Genomic DNA, 25,291 nt, shown 5'->3' with positions numbered 1-25,291 from the left:
AGATTGAAAGCCAATACTCAAACATAAAGGAGAGAACCTGGCTCTGATGGTAAAGTTGGACAAAAACAAAAGGCAACATTGTCTGGAGTAGAACTAACCACTTGAACATGTGTTACATACTGGAAGTCTTAAAGAAAAAACAAACTTCACTCATAATCCTAGAAGGAAGCAGTGTGGTTAAAGAAAAGGATGTGAATTTAAAAAAAAAAAAAAACCTCTGTAATTATTAGATTCTACCGATTGGTTTTTCAAATACTTACCAAGTAATTCAGTTAAGCAAACATGTATTGATGATTTCATTAAGAAGTATTAGAATCAGATACAATAGGAATATAAACATACCCCTTGACTTCATAAAGCTTGTAAGGGGCTACAAAGAACATGATCAAATAGAAATGTGTCTGACACTAAAAAACATGGCTTTGGGTAATCAAAAAAGAAATGAAATAAATCTAGATAATTTCTATAGCAAATTACAGGAAATCTCAAGGCAAAACTGCTTAAACAATAAGAAAATTCAAGTAGAGTGGCTATAGGCATGGTAAATGGAACTCTAGTTCTACTTTTCTCCAGTTCCCTTGGTTCTCTCTCCTTCACATAAGGCATCACCTTCAGGCTACTAAAAAGATGGCTCCAGCACTTCCACACATCACATCCAGATAATACCAGCTCTGCGGAGAAGAGGGACCATCTGTTTTCTTCCTTTTCACAAAAGCAAGAAAGATTTCCCCAAAAGCCTCTTGCAGATGTCCCTTTTGTCTCTCATTGGACAAAACTGTTTCTCATGTCCATTCCTAAAACAATCACTCCCAAAGAGAATGAGACCTACCACAACTAAGATTAGAATGGATGCTGGTAACTATCATGACCGTCATTTCAGCGCTGGCTGAATATTTCAAATACAGTATTTCAGGCCTTGGACTGAAGAAGAAATAATAGAGAAAAATGCCTAGGCAAAGGAAAGGACGTGCCTAACTGGAAGAAGAAAGCCAAACTCTGAAATCAGACATTAAACATGATCTTAGGGATAAAGAATTCCCTTAAACTGCACTGCTGTCCTCCTCTGTAATATAAAAATTAACGTCAGCAAATGCTAAGAATGTAGAAGTAGTCATCCTCTTTTTATGGAAAGGGTTTAGGTTATTTAATTATCAGTGGAGATAATCAGACTTACCACTCCTCATCAATGGAGTAACACATTCAGCTACTTCTGGGTTAAGAACATTCCATATTATGCATACAGATGACTCTGCAGATTCACTGTCAGTAGTTATTCCTTGCAGATTTCTTCTCATTTGGGTTCCAGGTTTCACTCAAAAATTCACACACTCAAAACTGGTCCTATCTGCAAATGAAAGTATGCAATTAGGAGGCAAAAAGCTACAGAGAGCAATCCCCCCCATCTATAATTAACTGATCCATATAAAGACTGAACTCAAACACTAGACTCACTAAGCACCATGTTTAACCTAAGCAACCTGCATTTCAACACCATAATGTGCTTATTATACACAGTTACCACACTTTTCCCACCATATAAATTTATTGTTGCTTCCACAGTATACTACCCACTGGGCAGAATCCAGCAGACAGATACCTTTTGGTGGACCCACACTAGGTTGGTCTGCATGGTTAAAGGATAACTGCCTACATTTATAAATCAGGACTTTACGTGAAAATCCAGATTTCGGACCTCTCTTGAAAAATCAGAATATCTGGCAATACTGGCCCCACATTCCCATATGGAAACAATCTTCTGGAGCTGATTAGCAGCTAACTAACCCTGTGGATGGGGCTTTGCAGTTCTCCACAGAAGTCGCCACTCTCCTTTATGTTACAACCTGGCTCACAGTTACTTGTCTGTACCGTGCAGGCATCTGAGCTTGCAAACTCTGCTAAGTATTTCTAACAGCTCCCAGGAAACATTTCATTATTGTCACAGCCAAGTATGTTTTTCTGCCTTGAGGATATAATATAGCATAAGGGGATAACAAACATGGACTTAAGAGTCAGAAGCTGAAGTTCAAATTCTGCAAATGACTAGCTGTGTGACCTCAGGTCTGTTTTTAACCTAAGATATAGTTCATTTAAAAGCGTCCAAATAAACCTATAAGCCTTAACACAGTAGACAAAACATGCCTAAAATCTAACATGTCTAACCTGAACTGACAATACTAAAGCCACTCTTTCCTCAGTCTTCGTCAACTCAATAAATCACACCATAATCCATATAACTTCCGCTCAAGCCACAAACATAAAGTCCCACATACTCTTCCTTGTCTCCCAAAGCCATCATCAAGGCAATGGCTCTCCCTCCAAAACACATAATTTTAACAGATTCTTAGAATTCCAGCCATAAAAACAAACAGCAATTCATCCTTCATAATCAATTACTTTGCTGAAATTGCCTATAAATTTAACACCTTAAATAATGGTAGCTTGAAGTGTCAAGGTTCGGTATTATGAAGAATACTGGTACTTCATTAAAGGAAAAATGAATTTCATTAAAGGAAAAATGAAAACCACTGGGGTTCCTGAATCTCACTCCTTGCAAGATATTGATATTACATTTTATAAACTTACACATTTCTTCAACTCTAAACTGACAGTGAACTAAGAGGCTATGCTAACTCTGATAACGAAATTAGGAAAACCAAAAGACTACTATTAATAGAATAAATAAGTTTAGGAAGGTTGCAGGATCAATACTCAAAAATCAAGATTAATACTCAAAAATCAATTCTATTTCTATAGAACACTTGTACAAAGAATAATCAGAAGCCAGGCACGGTGGCTCATATGTATAATCCCAGCACTTTGGGAGGCCAGGGTGGGATGATTGCTTGAGGCCAGGATTTTAAGACCAGCCTGGAAAACATAGGGAGGCCCTGTTTCAACAACAAAAAAATGTTTTAAGTTAACCAGGTATGGTGGAGCATGCCTGTAGTCCTAACTACTCAGGAGGCTGTGGTGGGAGGATTACTTGAGCCCAGGAGTTCGAGGTTACAGTGAGCTATGATTGTGCCACTGAACTCCAACCTCAGCAACAGAGCCAGATCCTGTCTCCAAAACAAAAAAAACAAAAAAAAAGGACAATCATTTAAAAAATAATTTCATTTGTAGTATAAGAATACGAATTATGAAGAAATTATCAAATTATGTGAAAAAACATACAGAGTAATATTATGTTCATAGATCAATGAAGTCAATGATGTTAACATGTCAATTCTCCCCAATTTGATCAATATAGTCAACACAATTCTAATAAAAATCCCAGCTGACCTTTTTGTAGAAGAAACTGGCATGTTTATTCTAAAATCCCACAGTTTAGTCGGGCATGGTGGTACACACGTGTAATCCCAGCTACTCGGAAGGCTGAGGCAGGAGGATCGCTTGAACCCAGGAGACAGGGGTTGCAGTGAGCCAAGATCATGCCACTGCACTACAGCCAGGGTGACAGAGTGAGACTCTGCCTCAAAATAAATAAAATAAATTAATTAAATAAAATCATATGGAAATGCCAAAGAGCTAGATCAATCAAAATGGCTTTTAAAAAGGGCAAAAATTTTGGAAGCCTTATACAACCAGAATTCAAGGTACAAAAGCTACAAAAACATTGTACTAGCATGCGGAGAGACTTAACAAGTCAATAAAACAAAACTGAGAGTCCAGAAATACAACTACACACATGTGGTCAACTTATTTTCCATAAGGGTACTAAGGCAATCCAGCAGAGAAAGGATAGCTTTCTCAACAAATGAAGCTGGAACAAATGAATATTCATACCGCATGCCAAAATTAACTCGAAATCAATCACAGACCTAAAGGTAAAACCATAAAACTTCCATAAAATCTTTGTGGCCTTATCTTAGGCAAAGATTAGTAAACTAAAACACAACAGCGCAATTCACTTAAAAAAGACAAAGTAATAATTTCATTCAAATACTAATTTCTGCTATTTGCAAGACACTGTTAACAGAATGAAAGATAAGCCTCAGAAATAAAAGATATAGCCTCAGAAATAAAAGGCATCCAAACAGAAAAGGAAGAAGAGAGGGGCCAGGTGCAGTGGCTCATGCCTGTAATCCCAGCACCTTGGGAGGCCAAGGCGGGCGGATCACCAGGTCAGGAGATCGAGACCATCCTGGCTGACATGGTGAAACCCCGTCTCCACTAAAAATACAAAAAATCAGCCGGGCATGGTGGCGGGCACCTGTAGTCCCAGCTACTCGGGAGGCTGAGGCAGGAGAATGGTGTGAACCCGGGAGGCAGAGCTTTCAGTGAGCCAAGATCACGCCACTGCACTCCAGCCTGGGTGACAGAGCAAGACTCCGTCTAAAAAAAGAAAAAGAAAAGGAAGAAGAGAAATTGTATCTGTTTGCTGACGACATGATCTTATATGTAGAAAACCCTAAAGCTTCCACCAAAAAACTGTTAGAACTGATAAATGAAGTAAAGTTGCAGGGTACAAAATCAACAGACAAAAATCAGTAGGATTTCTTTACACTAACAACTAATAATCTGGAAAAAAAATTTAGAAATCAACTCTATTCACAATAGCCTCCAAAAAGTATATATATTTAGGAGTAAATTTAACCAAGGAGGTGAAAGATCTGTATGCTGAAAACTATAAAACATTGATGAAAGAAACTGTAGACAATACAAATAAATGTAATGGTATCCCATGTTCAGGGATTGCAATCATTAATATTGTTAAAATGTCTACAATACCCAAAGCAATTTACAGATTGAATGCAATCTCTATCAAAATTCCAATGCTGTTTTTCATAGAAATAGAAAAAATAATCCTAAAATTCATATAAAACCACAAAAGATGTCAAACAGACAAAGCAATCTTGAGTAAAACAAAGCTGAAGGCATCACACTACCTAGTTTCAAAATCTACTACGAACTATAGTAATCAATACAGAATGTACTGGCATAAAAACAGAAACACTGACCAACAGAACAGGATAGAAAGCCCAGAAATAAACCTACAAATTATGGTCAACTGGCTTTCAACAAAGTTACCAAGAACACACAACAGAGAAAGGACAGTCTCTTCAATACAGCAGTCTCCCCTTATCTGTGAGGGATACGTTCCAAGACCCCCTGCGGATAGGAACCCTAGACATACTATGTTTATTCAATCTGATAAACTAGACAGCTACTAAGTGACTAATGAGCAGGTAGCATACACAGCATGGATATGCTGGACAAGGGATGATTCATTTCCCAGGCAGGACAAGGCAGGACGGCACAAGATTTCATCACACTACTCAGGATGGCACATAATTTAAAACGTAAGAATTGTTTATTTGCTGGAATTTTCCATACTCTATTTTCAGATCATGGTTGACCAAGGTCAACTCAAACTGCAGAATGCAAAACCACAGATAAGGTGAGACTACTGTAAATGTTGCTGGGAAAACTGGATATCCACAAGGAAAAGAATAAAATTGGACCATTATCTCACACCATATACAAAAATCAACTCAGAATGGATTAAAAACTTAAATGTAAGACCTGAAACTGTCAAACTACTAGAAGAAAACAAAGGAAAATAGTTACATGACGTTGGTCTGAGCAATTTTTAGTTTTTTTAGATATAACCCCAAATATACAGGCAACAAAGGCAAAAATAAACAGGAATGCATCAACTAAAAAGCTTCTGCACAGCAAAGGAAACAATTAATAGATTAAAGAGACAATCCACAGACTGAGAGAAAATATTTAAAAACCATATATCTGATAAAGGGCTAATATCCAAAATATATAAGGAACTCAAACTGAATAGCAAGAAAACAACCTAATCAAAAAACGGGCAAAGGACCCAACAGACACTTCTCAAAAGAAGACAATAAACAGATGAATCTCAGCAAATCACGAGCAGCCAAGTTTCAGCCAATCACAGGCTGCCAACTGATCAGACCATGTTCAAATAAGGCAAAGAAGGAACTGTTAACTCATTAATCTATATACGTACTTGCTTCTCTTTTCTGTCTATACTTACTGCCCAGGTTGCACAGCAGAGCTCTCTGAACCTTTTCTGGTTCTGAGTGCTGCCCAATTCATATACCATTCTTTGCTCAAATAAATTCTGCTACATTTACATTGTCTAAAGTTTTTCTTTTAACATAGAGACAAAAACTGGAAACAATTCATCACCTGGTGAATGGATAAACCTGTGGTATACACTACTCTCAATAAAAAAGAATGATTTTATACACCCATCAACATGGATGAATCTCAAAATAATTATGCTGAGTCAAAGAAGCCACACAAAGAGTATATACTGTATAATTTATACAAAATTCTAGAAAATAGAAACTAATCTCTAGTGGTAGAAAAGCAGATCAGCTAATTTCCTAGGAATGTGGGTGAGTGGGCAAAAGGAGGGCCTACAAAGGGCTGAGAAGAAACTTTTGGGGTATATTTCCAGTATCTTCAGTGTGGTTATGATTTCACAGGAATATACATATGCCAAAACTTATCAAGCTTAACACTTGAAATATATGCATTTAATTTTATGTTTAAATATTAATAACTGGTAGCAAGCCTGGTTAAAATGAAAAGCAAGATCATTTTAATGCATTAAATTTGAAAATTATGGCCACAATCTTTCTCTTCAGAAAACAGCTCTTCCAAAAGTATAATATCTCAATGCTAAGGATCAGAAACACAATTACTAATCACAAAGAAAGCATATGCCAAAAACAGTACTCTAACTAACCTAGTATAATACAATTTGGCATGGGAAAAAGGAAATGTGGTGGATTTCAACATTGTTAATTCAATTATAGTCCAGAGTACCTCAGTCCTCCATTAAATTTGGTAGAAGTTAGATTTAAAATACTGTCATTTCATTGTTGACCAAAAAGACATTTTAATATAATCATTCAATGAGTGTCATGCGGATACCATTACTAAAATGGACTTCATATTCTGCTTAGAATTCATGAAAACGTCATGAAAACAGATCCAATCTAACTGCTAAGTACTGGTATGCCTTGGTGCTTTTTGTATCATATTAAATGCCACCTCTATCCCCATCTGCCTGTCATTTATACTGAAAAGATGGAGAAAAATGAATTATTTCCTTAGCTGAATTTAACCACTAAGTTTTTTTAGGCCGGGTGCAGTGTCTCATGCCTGTAATGCCAGCACTTTGGGAGGCCAAGGTGGGAGGACTGTTTGGGCCCAGGAGTTCAAGACAAGCCTGGGCAATGTAGAGAGAACCCAGCTCTACAAAAAATACAGAATTTAAAAATTAAAAATAATAATAAATTAGCCTGGCATGGTGGTGCATGCCTGTGGTCCCAGCTACTTGGGAGGCTGAGATGCAAGGACTGCTTGGGCTGGGAAGGTCAAGGTTGCAGTGAGCTGTGATCATGTCACTACACTCCAGCCTGGGCAACAGAGCAAGACTGTCCCCCCAAAAAAAGAAAACTATTTTAGACAGAAGCCAAAGTGTACACTCCATCTCTATGCAGAGACTTCTAGTCTCCAAGATAATCAGTCTCAGTTCCATCATATTGCTATGAAGACAAGACTGCATTTTTAAAGAAATTAAGTTATCCATGCTATGTCTAAATACTTTTAGGGCAGTCACAAAGAAAAATTATGCTAGTTTTGCATCATCCCAAATGGCACAACTCCAGTGAATGAGTACAGGCTGTATGTTCTACCTATTAGTACATCTTTCTGTTGTCACTGCTGCCTAAAAGTGGAATGTCTTGCCTTAGGGTATCTTTTATCAGAGGTCAGGATGTTAGGATGATGATTCAAAAGTCCTATTGATAGATGATTTAGACAAACTTTATTTAAGATTCCTTCCAAACCTCAGATCTTCTTATAAATTAAAAACAAAATCGATTTTTAAGTGCCCAATCCACTACAATTCAAAAGTCTTAAATTTCAGCTGATAAACTACAAGAAGCCAAAGTCATAAGCCTTCCAGTAACATTTTGAGTACTTTCCACTTTTCCTCAAGAAACAGTAGCTTAAATTATCAGGCCTTGACCCTGTTAAATCACTCTGACATTGAATGAAAAATAAGTATTTAAATACATGTCCCATTTTTATGCATGATCCTTTAACGTCAAATACCAATTCCTTTCTTCTTCTCAAAGAAATACAGATCTGTCAGGGACAAATATAGACCTGTAAGAAATCTAGTTCAATTTCCTCACTTTACAGGCCCAGAAAGGTAAAGAAATTAGACTTAAAATTACATAATTAGTACAAGGTCTATTAGCACTGCAATAAATCACTGTCATTTATTTCCTCTGTGAATACACTGTGAAGAAATGCATATAATCATTCACTTAAACAGTTTAAGTGAAAAGTCATCTGGGCAATAATGTAGCCAGTGGCGACACTAAGACTCAAGACATTTTTGTTTGATTCTTGCTATTATTTGCTGGTGCTGTTAACATTCCAAGACCCTAAAAGTGTAAGATGTAGTTGAGTTACAGAAGTGGGTACAGGTGAGGGTAGCTGTAAATGAGGCAAAAATGTTAAAGGGGAAAGAAGTTATTTCTAATTGCTGGAGTTTCAGAATCTGCTTGTCTTAAAAAAAAAAAAAAAAAGAGTCATGAGGCAACAAAAATGGACTACTCCTGGTAAGTCATAATGATACAACTACTTTGTAAACAATTTCGCAACTTTCTTATAAAGGTATATATACATTTACCATGCTCCCCAACAAACCCACTCCTAAGAGAAATGAAAACATGTTCAGACAAAGAATATGGCTAAAGAAGGCAGTATAGAATAGCAGTTAAGAAAAGAGGTGCTGGTCAGACACGGTAGCTCAGACCTGTAATCCCAGAACTTTGAGAGGCTGAGGTGGGTGGATCACTTGAGGTCAGGAGTTCGAGACCAGCCTGGCCAACATGGTGAAACCCCCGTCTCTACTAAAAACACAAAAATTAGGCTGGGCACGGTGGCTCACACCCGTAATCCTGGCACTTTGGGAGGCAGAGGCGGGCGGATCACCCAAGGTCAGGAGTTCGTGACCAGCCTCACCAACGTGGAGAAACCCTGTTTCTACTAAAAATACAAAATTAGCTGGGCGTGGTGGTGCATGCCTGGAATCCCAGCTACTGGGGAGGCTGAGGCAGGAGAATCTCTTCAACCCAGGAGGCGGAGGTTGCAGTGAGCCGACATCACACCATTGCACTCCAGCCTGGGCAACAAAAGCAAAACTCCGTCTCAAAAAAAAAAAAAAAAAAAAAAAAAAAAAAAAAAAAAATTAGCCAGGCAGTAGTGGTGCGTGCCTGTAATCCCAGCTACGCGGGAGGATGAGGCAGAAGAATTGCTTGAGCCAGAGAGGCAGAGGTTGCAGTGAGCCAAGATCTCGCCACTGCACTGCAGTTTGGGCAACAGAGTAAACAAAATAAAATAAAGTAAGATAAAGAAAAAAAGACAAAGGAGGTGCTGCTATCAAACTGTCTTCAGGGTTTGAAATCTGGCTCTGCCACTTACTAAGTGTACTGATTTCGGACAGGTTATTCCCCTCTCTCCATGCCTCAAAAAATAGGGTATCAGAATGGGAAGGGGGCTTAATATTATGATGATACATTATGCTAGCAATTAGCAAGTCAGAGTTGTTTTTTAGTCAGAGGACTTTTAACTTTTTTAATTTTTTTTTTTTTTGAGACAGTGTCTTGCTCTGTCTCCCAAACTGGAGTGCAGTGGTGTGATCTTGGCTCACTGCAACCTCCACCTCCCAGGTTCAAGTGATTCTCCTGCCTCAGCCTCCTGAGTAGCTGGAATTAACAGGCGCGTGCCACCACGCCCAGCTAATTTTTATATTTTTAGTACAGACAGGGTTTCACCATGTTGATCAGGCTGGTCTCGAACTCCTGACCTCCTGATCTGCCCGCCTCGGCCTCCCAAAGTGCTGGGATTACATATATGAGCCACCACACCCAGCCCTTTTAAAATTTTTTAATTGAAATATAATTGTTTATATTTATGGGGTACATAGTGACGTTTCAGTAAATAAAATGTATAGTGGTCAGGGTAATTGGCATATCCACCATTTCAAACATTTATCATTTCTTTGTGTTGGGAACATTCAATAATTCTCCTTTTAGCTATTTGAAGCTATATGTTATTAGCTATAGTCATCCTCCTGGGCCATAGAACACTAGAACGTATTCCTCTTATCTAGTTGTAATTTTGTACTCTTTAACCCCATCTCTCCTCTCTCCTTCTTCCCCCTACCCTTGCCAGTCTCAGAGGACATTTTAAAACACATATACACACCCACAGCAACGGTGGTGTACAATACAGTATTTAAGAGTTTATGTGTATTTTGTGTATTGTCAAATAAATATAGTTTCCAATTCTGACTGCCACAGAGAATTGTTGGGAAGTTATCCCCGAGATTTGGTTTCACTAACTATAAAACGAAGACAATGCCAGCTCAGAGAGTTATTGTAAGAATGTAGTGAGATGTATAAAGTGTTTACTTATTACAATGCTTGACATACGACAGCTAAAAAGCAGAAACTATTTTATTATGGAATACGTACATTATAACTAGAATGACCATTCATCCTTAGCTTATGATAGTCACAATTTATGCCAATTTTTAAATATAATTTGTTTTTGTTTTTTTTTTTGAGACAGAGTCTCGCTCTGTCACCCAGGTTGGAGTGCAGTGGCGTGATCTCGGCTCACTGCAAGCTCCACCTCCCAGGTTCACGCCATTCTCCTGCCTCAGCCTCCCGAGTAGCTGGGACTACAGGCGCCCGCCACCACGCCCAGCTAAGTTTTTGTATTCTTAGTAGAGATGGGTTTCACCGTGTTAGCCAGGATGGTCTCAATCTCCTGACCTCATGATCCGCCCGCCTGGGCCTCCCAAAGTGCTGGGATTACAGGCGTGAGCCACCGTGCCCGGCCTACAACATAATTATTAATGGCCATTCTCTATCTTGATATGTTCCAGTTTAGATGATAAATTACATGGTCACCCTAATTTATAACCAAAATACTGTAGAGATTTTTCCTTTATTTAGTTCTTTGTTCTCTTCCTCCCTTTTTAGTGACATTTTCTTTCTTATCCAACTCACTATACCCCTTTTCCAACCTCTCTCTTGCTCTCACTTGTTCTCACTCCCCTTATCCAGGTGCTTGGCAAACTCAATGCTGCAAGTCCAGGTTCTTCTGTGGTCCTAAACTCCTCAGTAATGTCATGTTTTTCAAATCTTATCTTTCTCAAATTCCCATCCATCCTTTCACTGAATTCCAGAATAAAAGCTAGTGACCCTAAAAACACTACCACGATCACCAACAATTGGATTAATATTTTAGTTCTCTAAGGATAACAACACTTAGAGAGAGAGAACTCCGAGAGAGACAACACCTTAAGCCAAAGTAGAGAAACTAACAGCATAAATGTCAGATACTGTGACAGGCTGGGTAGGATAGACCATTTGAGAACTTTACTCTTCGAATCAAATAATTTAGGTGGGTTTCTACTAAATACCTATATCAGAACACCCCTGATTCCCTCCTTTCTGCTGCTTCTCAGATAATCCAGTCGAAACACCAAAGGCTCAAAAACTAACATTACTTTAACAGTTCTTAAGGGTTTTGTCCTATGCCCTCATCTTTCACTCTACAAATACTCCCCTAGGTTATTTCAATCACTCCCCAGAGTTCGATTACCATCAATGCTGATCGTCAAATCTACATTTCCAGCCCACAGCTGTCTCCAGCCCAAAGCTCTCCAGCCTAGGTGCCTTTTAGTTTAGCCTCACACCCAGCTGCATGTAGTACAGCTCCACAGGATGTGCTACCTCTACTTCAAACTTTACTGAACCCTGATTCTTAACTGAACTCTGCTTCTTCCTTACCACTACCCCACCCCAATCCTATTCAATTTATTTTCATTAAATTCCCTCTCATATACCCAGTTTACGAAGCCAGAAACAAGTGTGTTATCCTTAACTTTTGCCTTTCCATCTCATCCCCCACAGCCAAACGACCATGTTCTATTTGTCCAATCTGTTTCTCCCCAACACTAAGTCACCAGTAGAGTTCTAGGCACCACCATCATCTCTAAACAAATACCATAATAGCTACTAACTGACCCCTGGTAACCACTCTTAGTGCCTCCAATTTGTTCCCCATTTTGGCTAGAATGATACTTCTAAAATGAATGTCTGATCATGTTATTCCTGACGTAAAACCCCTTTTAATGACTATTATCCTCAGGAAAGTTTCCTCATATGACTTCTCAGGGCCTTTACCATTTGGTCCCCACATTTCTCTTCAACCTCATTTACTACCTCTTCCATCTGATACCCCATGACTGTGCCATCCAACCATTCTCAATTTCTTTCTGTTGCCTACAGGACATCACACTTACTGTTCACTTCTTTCTGTCTGGCATACTCTTCAGGACTTGATATGGCTATCATTTCCTTCAGGAATCATTCCCCAATCCCCCAAGTCTATTCAGGCCCTCTTCCAATATACCTTGTACCTTCCTTTCTGGGCATTTATATTGCAGAGGTTATTAATCCTGGCTGCACCTCCAAATAATGGGAGAAACTTAGTCCCAGAATTTCAGATTCAGAAATGTGGGAAAATGGCATTCAATCTGGGTGTCAAATTTAGCTTAGCAAAAAGCACAAGGGGAAGATATGACAGCCTTCAAAGATTTGTAGGTCTTAGCATAGCATGGGAAAGAGGAAGCCAACTTGTTATGGGGTACCAAAGATGGTGGTAACAAAGCCATTACACAGAAGTTTCAGGAAGGCAATTTTTGGTTTAAAAAAAGAAAGAACTATCTACAAGTCTAACTGCCCCCAAAAAGACACTGGGATGCCTAGAAAGTGGTGAATTCATGGTCACTAGAGGTTTTTAAGTATCAGGGACACTAAAAGAATTCCTATATTTGCGATGTCATACTAAATAATATCCAAAGTTCAAATCAATTCTAAGATTCTACGACACCTAAATTCATAAAATATTTTAAAGATGCCAGGCACGGTGTTTCACGCCTGTAATCCAAGCACTTTGGGAGGCCAAGGTGGGTGGATCACCTGAGATCGGATCACCTGAGTTCGGGAGTTCAAGACCAGCCTCACCAACATGGAGAAACTCCATCTCTACTTAAAAAAAAAAATTAGCCAGGCGTGGTGGTGCATGCCGGTAATCTCAACTACTAAGGAGGCTGAGGCAGGAGAATCACTTGAACCTGGGAGGCAGAGGTTGCGCTGAGCCAGTATCATGCCATTGCACTCCAGCCTGGGCAACAAGAGCAAAACTCAAAAAAAAAAAAAAATTTAAAGATGACTAGACAGCAGCTGAATGAAAGCACATTACTCTAACCCACTCTAACAGGAAGCATAACTTCCTAAAAAATTAGATTTAACTGCCTATTTTACAAATAACTCAGTGAAACTACTCATAAAAATAGCTAAATACATTACGTTTTCGTGTATTAATAAACTTTTTAAAGAAAAAAATGAAAAACTGTCATTAAGATTGGAAATAGGGAGAGTCTCCTAGTTTTTATTTGACCCTATGTGAAAAAACAAAAGAAACCAAGATGCCGATTTGTCGATCTATTATTTCTCAAAGGGTAAAATGACATCAAAAAGGCTTTTTCAGGATGTGGTAACTTCTATAATTTTTATAATTTTTTATTTATTTATTTACTTATTTATTTATTTTTGAGATGGAGTCTTGTTCTGTCACCCAGGCTGGAGTGCAGTGGCACAATCTTGACTCACTGCAAGCTCCGCCTCCTGGGTTCCCGCCATTCTCCTGCCTCAGCCTCCCAAGTAGCTGGGACTACAGGCGCCCGCCACCACGCCCAGCTAGTTTTTTTGTATTTTTAGTAGAGACGAGGTTCACCGTGTTAGCCAGGATGGTCTCGATCTCCTGATCTCGTGATCCACCCGCCTCGGCCTCCCAAAGTGCTGGGATTACAGGGGTGAGCTACCCCGCCTGGCCAGGATGCAGTAACTTTTAAAAAGACTTTGTACACTAATAAATATTTGTTTTCTCATATATACATGAGAAAGAGGGAAAGATGAGAAAGAGTTAAAGGTTTCTTAATGCCTTATGTAATTATAACAGCTATGGGTACAAGAAAAACCATGGAGAAGAATGGAACTAAATAACGGCCTCATTCTCTCTGCTGTCATATTTTATTGTATCTTCAGGTCAAAGTGATCTGGAAAGAAGCCATTTTTGCATGAGAAAGAACAAAAATGCAAAAAAAAAAAAAGAATATAAAGTATTTAATCTGAAGTCATCCTTTTCCTATAACTTTTATAAAAAGCACAAAAAATGTCTAAATTAGTTACGGTCATCTTTAACTCACTACTATTTATATCTCCATACTTTTATTTTACAACTTAGAGAAAACATTCTACTTTCATCAAAATTTTAGTTTTAATAAATATGCTGCAATCTTAGGTTGGATTTATTAAGAGAAGTGGAGTGGTCTTTTCTCCCCACAAGGAAATCTTTTATAATAATCTGTAAAAAAAAAAAAAAAAAAAAGAAAGAAAGAAAGAAAGAAAAGAAAGAGAACTGGCAAAACATTATCTTTCCATACAGCTTTACAAAACACATTTTCATATATGAAAAACTACTACAGAGAAGCAACATAATCAAACTGGAAAGCCTCTGTTATGGGTTGAATTTGCCCGCTCCTCTCCCAAAGATGTGTTGAAATCCTAAACCCCCCAGTACCTCTGAATGTGACCTTATGTTGCAGATGTTACTAGTTAAGATGAGATCATACTGGAGTAGAGTGGGCCCCTAATCCAATATGATTGTTGTCCTTTTAAGAAGCCAATTGTATGAAAACAGAGACACAGAGGGAGAAGGCCATGTGATGACAAAGGCAAGAGGCTGGAGTTAAGCAGCTACAAGCCAACAACTGCCAGCAAACCATCTGAAGCTAAGGTAAAGCAAGAAAGGTTTCCCCTCCAGGTTTCATGGGGAACACAGCCCTGTTGACACCCGGATTTTGGACTTCTAACCTTCAGAACTGTGAGACAACACATTTCTGTTGTCTTAAGCCACCTAGTTTGTGATACCTTGTTGTGGCAAACCCAGGAAATGAATACAGCCTCCATTTGATGAGGAGAGCAAAAAAAGTCACACAAATCTAAGTGTTATAATCATGTTCACTATAATCCATTACCCAATCAAAACAGTATTTAGCCTTGCTACAGTGTGGTCACTCTCAACATGGTCTCCAGCTCATCAAAACGGAACTCGTTTCTATTAAATATCCCATTTATTCAGTATCTAGGCTAGACAGTTATCTAGGCCACCAAGTTTAATAAAACTGTGTCTGTTTTCCCATGTGTTATGGGACAGTCATGTTCTTACTTTATATTGTACGTATTCTGACCAGATAGTACACATCCATAATAAAACTGGATAAAAAGAAATGTGGTGGCCGGGTGCGGTGGCTCATGCCTGTAATCCCAGCACTTTGGGAGGCCGAGGTGGGCGGATGATGAAGTCAGGAGATTGAGACCACCCTGGCTAACACAGTGAAACCCCGTCTCTACTAAACAAAATACAAAAACTTAGCTGGGCGTGGTGGCGGACACCTGTAGTCCCAGCTACTGGGGAGGCTGAGGCAGGAGAATGGCGTGAACCCGGGAGGTGGAGCTTGCAGTGAGCCGAGATCGTGCCACTGCACTCCAGCCTGGGCAACAGAGCGAGACTCTGTCTCAAAAAAAAAAATGTGTTTCACCCCCACTCTTCTGTCCACAAATCATCCTGTTCCCCGCTCCAGAGACAAACATTATTACTATTTTATTCTATGTTTTTCCAGTAAGATTCCATGCATTTATAAAACTACTATATATATTATGTATATGACGCATTTAAATGGTAGCATACTCTACATATTCTGAACCTTTTGTTAACCACTTCACATGTGTCTTGGAGACCATTCTGTGTCTGTAGAATTTATTTTTCATTTGCAGTACAATATTCCATTACATGGCTGCACCATAATATATTTAACCAATCCTCTACAGACAGACATTCATGTCACTGCTAATACTTATCTATCACAATGATGCTGTAATAGCTTTTTTTGTTGTTGTTTTTTGTTTTGTTTTGGGTTTTTTTTTTTTTTTTTTCAAAGTCTCAATCTGTCGCCCAGGCTGGAGTGCAATGGCATGAACTTAGCTTACTGCAACCTCCACCTCCTGGGTTCAAGCGATTCTCGTGCCACAGTCTCCCAAGTAGCTAGGATTACAGGTGCCCGCCTCCATGCCTGGCTATTCTTTTTTTTTTTTTGAGACTTAGTCTCACTCTGCCACCCAGAATGGAGTGCAGTGGCATTATCTCGGCTCACTGCAACCTCTGCTTCCCGGGTTCAAGCGATTCTCCTGCTTCAGCTTCCTGAGTAGCTGGGACTACAGGTGCATGCCACCACGCCTGGCTAATTTTTTGTATTTCTAGTATAGACAGGGTTTCACCATGTTAGCCAGGATGGTCTTGATCTCCTGACATCATGACCCGCCCAACCTCGGCCTCCCAAAGTGCTGGGACTACAGGCGTGAGCCACTGCGCCCAGCCTAATTTTTCTATTTTTAGTAGAGATGGACTTCTGCCATGTTGGCCAGGCTGGTCTCGAACTCCTGACCTCAAGTGATCCGCCCGCCTCAGCCTCCCAAAGTGCTGGAATTACAGGCGTGAGCCACCACACCCAGCCATGTACTGGCTTTTTATTGTCCTTTCACTGAACTCTTTCTTTGCCATCCTATTTATAACTGCAATCTCTTGTTCCCTACCCTAGTAGTCACCATCTCCCTCCCATGCTTTATTTTTCCTCATAGCACTTTTTTTAAGTTATCTGGCATTCTATATATTTTACTCATTTGTTGCTTGTCTACATCAACTAGAATGTAGGGCTCCATAAACACAAGGACTTTTGTCTCTTTAATTCGAAGCTAAATCCCTAGTACCTGAGTGTCTGGCAAATAGCTACTGCGCAGTAAGTATTTATTCAATAATTGAATGTTTTTATTTGATCCCAGAAAAGGGACAACATACCTTTCCTTCAAGGCAAAGTAAGTCACAGTTCCCAAGCTGATGAGTAATTTGTCCTCTTTATCTTGTATTAATTTTCTATATTATGTCAAATAAGATTATTATATTTTTGTGTGATCCAGATTTGGATTACACAGAGTGTATCAGACTGGATATACTCTGTGAAGCCAGGAATTCCCAATTTAATTCAGCCTATCCGCTTAAAGATAATGTTTTCTGGTCTTTCTCAATATTGTGCATACTTTTCAAACAGTGTATACTTGACTCTACATCCTTGTATGTAGTGGCGCTCCTGCATTGACAATATCATTAACACACAATTTCTTCTACCAGCTGTACATTTTCACCAGAAGAGTGGCTCAGTGTGACATTACTTCCAGTAAATATAGGGGGTCCTGAAATGCCAACTAGCTTATCTTAAGGCAGCCAATACATGTCGAATTTGTCCCAGTTGCCTTCATAAGGAGTTAAGACATGCAGTAAGTTGCATCACTCTATGGCAGAGCGATCAGTGTGTATTTCAGTCAGGACCTGGCACACCAGGGCCTAAAAGTAAAATGGATTGTTGACAAACTGTTCATTGGGAAGGGGAGAAGATAATACTTTACAGAAAAATAAAGAACATAAGAAAAATAAGTTCCTACATGTCTTAGCCTGTTCAGGCTGCTATAACAAAATACCATAAACTAGGTAGCCTATACACAATGAAAATTTGTTTCTCATAGTTGTGGAAGCTAGGAAGTCCAGGATCAAGGCACTGGTGGATTCAGAGTCTGGTGAGGGCCCACTTTTTTTTTTTTTTGAGACGCAGTTTTGCTTGTCACCCAGGCTGGAGTGGAGTGGCATGATCTCCGCTCACTGCAACCTCCGCCTTCCGGGTTCAAGCGATTCTCCTGCCTCAGCCTCCCCAGTAGCTGGGATTACAGGCACCTGCCACCACGTCCTGCTAATTTTTGTATTTTTAGTAGAAACAGGGTTTCACCATGTTGGGCAGGCTAGTCCTGAACTCCTGACCTCAGGCAATCCGCCGGTCTTGGCCTCCCAAAGTGCTGGGATTACAGACGTGAGCCACCACGCCCGGCTGAGGGCCCACTTTCTCTTAGACGGTACCTTCTCACTGTATCTTCACATGGTAGAAGGGTAGAGCTAACTCTCTGGGGTCTCTTTTACAAGGGCACTAATCCCATTCATGAGGGCCTAATCATCTCTTAAAGGCCTCACCTCCTATTACCATCAAGTTGGGGGTTAGAATTTCAACATATGAATTTGGGGGTGGGGAAGAGAGACGCAAATATTCAGATCAGAGCATTATTCATCTTTAGATTATTAAAATCTGACAAATGTGCAAGTAGTATTATCAAAATATATATGTTCAATCATTCAACATTCAGATGAACAACTATGTTCTTTTGCTGTATTATAGTTTGCTTTTTTTTTTTGAGACAGGGTCTCGCACCGTCACCCAGGCTGAGTAGGCGCAGTCTCAGCTCACTGCAGCCTCAATCTCCCATGCTCAAGCGATCCTCCTACCTCAAGCTCCCAAGAAGCTGGGACTACAGGTGTATGCCACCACGCCAGGCTGATTTTTATTTTATTATTTTTTTTTTTTGGTAGAGATGGGGTTTTGCCATATTTCTCAGACTGGTCTTGAACTATCACCTGAGATCTGCCAACCTCAGCCTCCCACAGTGTTGGGATTACAGGCACAAGCCACCACACCCAGCCCTAACTGTGTACTTTTTAAATTACGAAGTTTTTTTTGTTTTTTTGGGTTTTTTTGAGATGAGTCTCACTCTGTCACCCAGGCTGGAGTGCAGTCTCAGCTTACGGCAACCTCTGCCTCCCAGGTTCAAGTGATTCTCCTGCCTCAGCCTCCTGAGTAGCTGGGACAACAGGCATGCGCCACCATGCCCAGCTAATTTTTTATTTTTAGTAGAGATGGGGTTTCACCATGTTAGCCAGGATGGTCTCAATCTCTTGACCTCATGATCCGTCCGCCTCTGCCTCCCAATGTGCTGGGATTACAGGCGTGAGCCACCATACCCGGCCAAAGATATTCATTTTTAAGATGCTTAATAATCAAGAGTTAATTCCAAGAGAACGTAACAGACTGGTTTCCTAACTAATTTCTCCCCACTTCTACATATGTACAACCTTGTCTATTACCAAGTGCCAAATAACCCCTTAACTTACCAAAGAAATCATCAGAAAGGCTGATGAGTCCTGGGTGGTGTTTGTTACATCAGTATTTTTGAAGGGTTATTTGTATTTAAAGAGCAGAAGTAAAAGGTAATATAAAACTTGAAAGACTACTTAGATGTAAATGGCAGTCTTGATCTTACACGTATTTTGAAAACTATTTCTAAAGAAGAATTCATATTTTTTAAAAAGTTATGGCTATAAAACAATAATTTGGAGATTTACTTCTTTAATGAGAAAAAGGAGCATGCTGGACTCTATAATGTTAGATTTAGTCTTTTAATGCACCAAACTGAGTTCAAGGGAAAGAGAAACAAAAGAGTAACAAACAAAACAAAATAAGGATCAAAGTGAAAACAAATCCTTCAAAAACATAGTTTTCACTTCCGGGTGGATAGTAAAATAAACTGGTGAGCTTCTAAAGCAATATTAATGCCGAAGTCCCACATCAGACAAATTAATCAATTCCTAGGAGTGGTTCCCAGGAAGCTGTGTTTTGTTAAGGGTACCTCCAGACTATTTTAATGTACTGCCAGGGTAGGGAACCACCATTCTGAATTCACGCCACTGCACTCCAGCCTGGGCGACAGAGCCATACCCTGTCTCAAAAAAAAAAAAAAAAAGAAAGAAAGAAAAAAGAAGCCCGTTATACTTTCAAGGTAAAATTAAAAAGTGAAATAATTTACTTCAAGATAAATACACGATACCAATTAAGGCAGAAGATAAGCTGTTTCCTTAACTCAAGAGTCCTCAACCCAGTATAAGGTTTGATACTTTCCAGGGGGTACACAGGTCTAGACAATTTTAAGGAAATCAATTTTCAGATCACCAACTGCCTTTTGTGCTCTTCTAAAATTGATGTATCCAAGCACGATTCCTTGTCTCTTCCATCTTTCCTTTCACAATAGCTCTTCTGTGTTATAAAAGAAAGTCAAGGCCAGACACAGTAGCTCACACCTATAATCCTAGCACTTTGGGAGGTGGAGGCAGGAGGATCGCTTTAGGCCAGGAGGTGAAGACCAGCCTAGGCAACATAGTGAGACCCTGTCTCTACAAAAATAAAATAAAATAATTAGCCAAGAATGGTGGCACGCACCTGTGATCCTAGCTACTCAAAAGGCTGAGGCAAAAGGACTACTTGAGCCCAGGAGTTTGAGGCTGCAGTAGTTAGCGAGTTATGACTGTGCCACTCTACTACAGCTTAGGTGACAGAACGAGTCCCTGTTTCTAAGAAGGAAAAAAAAAAGTCATTTCTCTTATTCATCTCAAGCTTTAACATGTTCCCTACCTCAAGAAATCTCCAATGCACCAAAAGGACAATTGGGAGAGACCAGGGAAAAGTCTCATGTGAGCAAAACAAGAAATATTGAAAAAAATGATGCCTTTTGCTACAAACTCTTTTTTTTTTTTTTTTTTTTGAGACGGAGTCTCGCTCTGTCGCCCAGGCTGGAGTGCAGTGGCGTGATCTCAGCTCACTGCAAGCTCTGCCTCCCAGGTTCATGCCATTCTCCTGCCTCAGCCTCCCTAGTAGCTGGGACTACAGGCGCATGCCACCACGCCCAGCTAATTTTTTGTATTTTTTAGTAGAGATGGGGTTTCACCATGTTAGCCAGGATGGTCTCGATCTCCTGACCTCATGATCCGCCCACCTCGGCCTCCCAAAGTGCTGGGATTACAGGCGTGCGCCACTGCGCCCGGCCTATGCTACAAACTCTTGACATGACTCCTTGCTTTATCAATCTGTCTTAGAAGTAGAAAGTGAAAGTCACTGAGTGCAGGTACCGATGTGTTTCTTAGAATTAAAAATAAAACCATTTCTGACGAGAAAACATACTCCATTTGGCTGGTTTGACTATGAGGACCAGCAATTAGATTTTATAGCAGTATTTTCCCATTAAAGTGAATAAACAAAATCACTTTAAGGTCAAGATCTTGGTCAATACATTATGTAAAAACATACACAACAGACAATACACCAGAAACTACATCTTTTGCAACTTTTTAAACTTATGATGAAAGATATTAATATCAGCTCTAAAATGTACTAAGTAGTTTTTCCAAAAAAAATATATAGAATACAGGAGCCAAGGCCAGGCGCAGTGGCTCACGCCTGTAATCCCAGCACTGTGGGAGGCCGAAGCGGGTGGATCACGAGGTCAGGAGATCGAGACGATGGTGAAACCCCGTCTCTAGTAAAAATACAAAAAATTAGCTGGGCACGGTGGCAGGCGCCTGTAGTTCCAGCTACTCAGGAGGCTGAGGCAGGAGAATGGCGTGAACCCAGGAGGTGGAGCTTGCAGTGAGCCGAGATCACGCCACTGCACTCCAGCCTGGGCAACAGAGTGAGACTCTGTCTCAAAAAAAAAAAAAGAATACAGGAGCCAAAACGTTTAACAATCACCCTAACTTGCTGACACAGAATACTATTAATAAATAATACGGATCAAAGAAAAGTAATCAACTTGAAAAGTGATGGGGGTAGGGGGAACAAGAACAATCCTTCAATTTCAGTGCCTGAAAATGTCTATACCAAAGCCTCATTCCTTGCCCCTCCAAAGTAGTCAATAGGCATCTCTAAAGCAGTTAAGTTTCCAGGTCCTTGCCAAAATAGTCAGTAGGTATCTCTAAAGCAGTTAAGTTTCCAGGTCAATCTAACTTTCTGTTGCAAGCAGCAAATGGTACCAGAAGCTAAAAATCCCTAATTTGCTCTCAAATACTTAGTGAAGAATCTACCAGGCCCAGTGGCTCAAACCTATATTCCCAGCTATCTCAGATACTGAGGCAGAAGGATCATCTGAAGCCAGGGGTTTGGGGCTGTAGTGAGGTATGACTGCACCACTGCACTTCAGCCTGGACCATAGAGTGAGGCTCTCTCTGAAAGAAAAAGGAATCGAAATTACAGTATTTGGAAGTTATTTAGCATATGGCTTTTTAATGAGAGACTCACCATACTGAAACTACTCAATAGGCTGATATTTCATGAAACATGGGAGGTAGAAATATCTTCTGATGAAAAAATTACACTTAAGTATCTTCTAGCATTCTCAAAACTTTATGAGGAACTAAAAAGCATAACATCTTGATTCCACATTATAAGAGAAAAAGTAGCATTTACTAGTTCACATATTATTTTTAAACATTACCACAACTTCTTTTTTTTTTTTTTTTTTTGAGGCAGGGTCTCCATCTGTCACCCACGCTGGAGTGCAGTGGGATGATCATGACTCACTGTAGCCTCAACCTCCTGGGCTCAAGCAATCTTCCTAAGTAGCTGGGACCACCATACCAAGCTAATTTATTTATTTACTTTTTTGATAGAGACAGAGTCTCACTATTTTGCACAGGCTGGTCTCAAACTCCTGGCCTCATGCGATCCATCTGCCTCCGTTTCTCAAAGTGCTGGGATTATGGGTGTGAGCCACCACGCCCAGCCACTTCTCCCATTTTTGACAAAACAATAAATGGAGGTAAAATAATCAAATAATAAAGGAAAAAAATTACTTATCAATTCAATTCTATAAAAGCCCAACTATTAGGGGAAAAAGTATGGAGACTTTTACATCTATTGGCAATATTTTACCTATTCAATCCAAAGAGAAACACACTACTAAGAAAATTTCGGCAGGATATGGTGCTTCACACCTGTAATTCCAACACTTTGGGAGGCTGAAGAGGGCAGATCACTTGAACCCAGTAGTTCGACACCAGCCTGGGCAACATGGTGGAGCCCCGTCTCTACAAAAAATGAAAAAAAAAAAAAAAAAAAGGCTGGGCATGGTGGCACACACCTATAGTCCCACCGACTTGGGAGGCTGAGGTGGGAGAATCACCTGACCACAGGAAGTTGAGGCTGCAGTGAGACAAGATTGTGCCACTGCACTCACCTGGGCATCAGAGTGAGACCCTGTCTCAAAAAAAAAAGAAAAAGAAAAAAAATTCTACAAACATCCATTTATTTCCAATGAAACACTACAACTGACACATTATGAAAACAGAACATCAATGGTTCAGATTAAAAGAGAAGAAAAATTTCTGAACAAATCAAATCTAAGTTGAATATTGTTAATCTTACCACCTTTAAAATACAGCTGACTCAAGGGTGGGCGAGGTGACTCACGCCTGTAATCCCAGCACTTTGGGAGGCCAAGGCGGGTGGATCACCTGAGGTCAGGAGTTTGAGACCAGCCCGGCCAACATGGTGAAACCCAGTCTCTACTAAAAATACAAAAATTAGCTGGGCGTGGTCGTGGGCCCCTATAATCCCAGCTACTTGGGAGACTGAGGCACAAGAATCGCTTGAACCCAGGAGGCGGAGGTTGCAGTGAGCCAAGACTGCGCCACTGCATTCCAGCCTGGGCGACAGAGCAAAACTCCATCTAAAAAAATAAAATAGATGCCGGGCGTGGTGGCTCACGCTTGTAATCCCAGCACTTTGGGAGGCCGAGGCGGGCGGATCACAAGGTCAGGAGATCGAGACCACGGTGAAACCCCGTCTCTACTAAAAAAAAAAATACAAAAAATTAGCCGGGCGTGGTGGCAGGGCGCCTATAGTCCCAGCTACTCAGAGAGGCTGAGGCAGGAGAATGGCATGAACCCGGGGGGCGGAACTTGCAGTGAGCTGAGATTGCGCCACTGCACTCCAGCCTGGGCGACAGAGCAAGACTCCGTCTCAAAATAAATAAATAAATAAAAATAAAAAATAAAAAATAAAAGAATAAAATAGTAAATAAAATACAGTTGACCCATGAACTACACAGGGATTATGGTCCTGGCAACCTGTCAGCCCCTCACTCCATCAAAAATCTGCATGTAACTTTTGACTCCCAAAAGTTAATGGCCTACTGTTGACCAGAAGCCTTACATTAACAGAAACAGTCCATTAACATGTATCTAGTATATGTATTATATACTGTATTATTACAATAAAGTAAGCTAGAGAAAAGAAAATGTTAAGAAAATCGTAAGGAAGAGAAAAAATAATTACTATTCATTAAGTGGAGTAGATCGTCATAAAAGTCTTCATCCTCATCATCTTAAAGTTGAATAGACTGAAGAGAAGGAGGAAAAGGAGGGGTTGGTCTCACTGTCTCAGGGGTGGCAGAGGCTAAAGAAAGCCTACATGTAAGTGGAATTGCACGGTTCAAAACTATGTTGTTCAAGGGTCAACTGTACACTGAGTATAAAGCCTTATTACCTAGTAAACAGAGGCTTCTGAAGGCTAGTCATGAAATACTTGGCATTCATTCCCTCTCACCACTCCCTATACATGCCTTCCTGTACCTCAGGGGCAGGAATGACTTATTTAAAAAAAAAAAAAAAAAACTGGCCAAGTGCATTCGTTCATGCCTATAATCCCAGCATTTTGAGAGGCCAAGTCAGGAGGATCACTTAAGCCCAGGAGTTCAAGACCAGACTGGGTAATACAGTGAGATCCCATTTCCACAAAAAACAATTTTTTTAATTAGCTGGGTGTGGTGATGAGCACCTGTAGTCCCAGCTACTCGGGAGGACCTTGAGCCGGGGAGGACTGCTTGAGCCCAGGAGGTTGAGGCTGCAGTGAGCCAAGATCATGTCACTGCACTCCAGCATCGGTGACACAGTGAGACCCTGTCCCCCCAACCAAGAAAAAAAAAAAAAAAGCTACATTTCTCAGACTTTCCTTTACAGTTAGTATTGGAAATGCAAACAAGGTTCTGCTAGTTAGAAGGCCTCTTATGAGATTTCTAAAGCAGAAGTGATAATGGAAGCTATCTTTCTGTTGCTGATTTAAGTGGTGAGCAATGACACAAAGAAGGTTTAGAAACAATTGCAATAGCCAAACTCTACTCACCAGATATAAAGGCAACTAGAAGAAGCTATGGTACCAGATTCAGTGTTCCTATGACTACTTACCAGTTTCCTGACCTCTCAGTCACAGCTATGGACTTATGTTCTTGAATGTATTAATCTAGTGATAACCCTCCGATTCCAGCTCTTCCAGACCATGCAATGATTTTATAAGTACCAAATTGCCTACCATAAAATATCTTTCTGC

General features: G+C 40.0%; 1 protein-coding gene across 4 annotated transcripts in view; it reads right to left on the bottom strand.

Moving 5' to 3' along the window:
• CDC42SE2 (CDC42 small effector 2) overlaps window positions 1-25,291 on the bottom strand; it is a 137,671-nt gene that overhangs the window by 77,236 nt on the left and 35,144 nt on the right. For all 4 annotated transcript variants that reach the window (XM_063612403.1, XM_055299356.2, XM_055299357.2 and 1 more), the window contains exon 2: window positions 1,175-1,345. The gene's annotated coding sequence lies outside the window, so the exon portion shown is untranslated. The remainder of the gene's footprint in view (window positions 1-1,174; window positions 1,346-25,291) is intronic.

Source organism: Symphalangus syndactylus, chromosome 11, assembly GCF_028878055.3.
Source record: "Symphalangus syndactylus isolate Jambi chromosome 11, NHGRI_mSymSyn1-v2.1_pri, whole genome shotgun sequence".
In the NCBI taxonomy this organism is placed as follows: Eukaryota; Metazoa; Chordata; class Mammalia; order Primates; family Hylobatidae; genus Symphalangus; species Symphalangus syndactylus.
Note: the sequence above shows the minus strand (reverse complement) of the source record. Positions and strands in the feature narration are given on the sequence as shown.